Below are 2,197 nucleotides of genomic sequence, written 5' to 3'. Positions count from 1 at the left end.
ATATATATGTATAATATATATATATATATATAATATATATATATATATATATACATACATATATATATATATACATACATATGACTATATATACATATAATTATATATATATAATTATAATAAATAATTTTGACAAATAATTAGCGTGTTTAAATGTTGAATAGAGCATCAGTGCAGTTTAGGCTACCTGTTGTTCTCTGCAATTGTTGGATACTTCTGTTGTATTGCAGTGACATTGAGGGTAATATTATTAATTATATAACACTATCATCATATATATATATATGTATATATATCATATATTATATATGTGTGTGTGTGTGTGTGTATATTAGACAGATATATTGATAGACGGATGTGCATGTAATTTGTTACAAATTGAATATTTGCAAATTATTGTATTATTGTTCTGAGTTTTTTGTTGCACATTGTCTGATCTGTGAAATTTCAGTTTCCAGTCAACCATTTCCCTCTACTTATCGCAAAGAGAATACATTTTTCTTTCTCTTATTGACACTGATATATATCCATTTACATAAATATATAATAAAATGTTATACATATATATACATGTGTGTCTGTGTGTGTATGTATATACAGTTTCATTAAAAGATGCTGGATATAAGTAATAAGAGAGAAAATAGCTACTTAAAAAATAATTCAGAAAGAAATGGAAGATAATCTGTTTAAATCAGAAAAAAAAATTGGGGAAACCAAAAAGAAATTAAGGTTAACAGAAACTGTTATAAAGTTGAAATTCTTACTTTCAATCATTAGTGCAGCACTCTAACCATTGTTATTAATAATTCATGACAAAAAACAAGCAGAAAACATACTGATTGGTGAAAAATATTTAAGATTTAATTGAAACAATTGTAACAAATTTAAAGAAATATTTCTAAGTCTTAGAAGGCAAGCTAGCAGATAGATACTTTACTGACTATATATGGTGGACAATTAATATATATATATATATATATATATATATACATAGGAGGATGGATAATTAATATACTAGAGTTGAGAATGATTAAATTTTTCAGTCAACCTGTAAATCTAGATAATGAAATGAAACAGTTTTCATGTGTGTATGTATATATATATATATATATATATATAATTGATGAAATAAAATGGATATAACTTTATGAAAACTGTGTTTGTGTTATTAATTATGTTGGCGAGCTGGCAGAAAAATGTGTTTGTGCTTTAATTAAGGTGGCAAGCTGGCAGAATCGTTAGCACACCAGGCAAAATGCTCAGCAGTATTTCGTTCATCTTTACATTCTGGGTTCAAATTCTGCTGAGGTTGACTTTGCCTTTCATTCTTTCAAGGTTGATAAAATAAGTACCAGTGAACAGTGGGGTCAATGTAATTGACTCATCTTCTCCCTCAAAATTGCTGCCCTTGTGGCAAAATTTGAAACCATTAATTAAGTCATTACTACATCAATAAGTTATTATCATTTATGAAATAGTTATGAATGTGTGCTTAAGAAGTTTGCTTCCTAACCATGTGGTTTTGGGTTCAGTCCCACTCACAACACCTTGGGCAAGTGTCCTCTACTATTGTACTATAGTCCCAGGCCAACAAAAACCTTATGAGCAGCTATGTGGTAAGAAACATGCTTCCTAACCACATTGTTCCAGGTTCAGTCCCACTACCTGATACCTTCATCATCATCATTGTTCGACTGTGGTCGAGACAATGGAATTTACCATGCTACACCAGACTTCACGGTCCATCATGGCATTACGGAGGTCCTGTTGCTGGATGCCTGTATCCCTGGAGATTACATCAGGGTAGGAGAGTGTGTGCCCTCTGGTATTGCGAGTAGATGGCTTCCAGAGAAGAGTAGAAATTACCTCTTTTTCAGCTCTACAACAATGTCCAGCAAACTGGACTCTCCTACCTTTCATAAGAGATGACACAGGTGGTAGTTTCCCATATATTTGCATTTTGGTTGGATGGCGCTTCCACGAGAGATTTTGAGCTCTCATAAGGAGGCGAGTGTAGGTTCCATCCAACCGCCTCTCAAGCTTCTTTGATAACGTCCAGGTTTCTGAGCCATGTATAATTGGTTCGACTGTGGCTTTGAAGATTTTAAGTTTGAAGTCTCTACTTAGATTTGATGACCAGATCTTGTGCATGTAATTACAGGCTGACCAGGCCATACCCTTTCTAGTTAGAAAATCT

General features: G+C 32.2%; 1 long non-coding RNA gene across 1 annotated transcript; it reads left to right on the top strand.

The window, feature by feature from the left end:
• The first annotated feature begins 95 nt into the window (after nucleotides 1-95).
• LOC118765072 lies at nucleotides 96-833 on the top strand. Its single transcript, XR_005000920.1, has 2 exons — nucleotides 96-286; nucleotides 340-833. It is a non-coding gene; the product is annotated as an uncharacterized LOC118765072 (long non-coding RNA).
• Nucleotides 834-2,197: the final 1,364 nt, after the last annotated feature.

The sequence above is a fragment of the Octopus sinensis genome, linkage group LG10 (genome assembly GCF_006345805.1).
Source record: "Octopus sinensis linkage group LG10, ASM634580v1, whole genome shotgun sequence".
NCBI classification, from domain to species: domain Eukaryota; kingdom Metazoa; phylum Mollusca; class Cephalopoda; order Octopoda; family Octopodidae; genus Octopus; species Octopus sinensis.
Note: the sequence above shows the minus strand (reverse complement) of the source record. Positions and strands in the feature narration are given on the sequence as shown.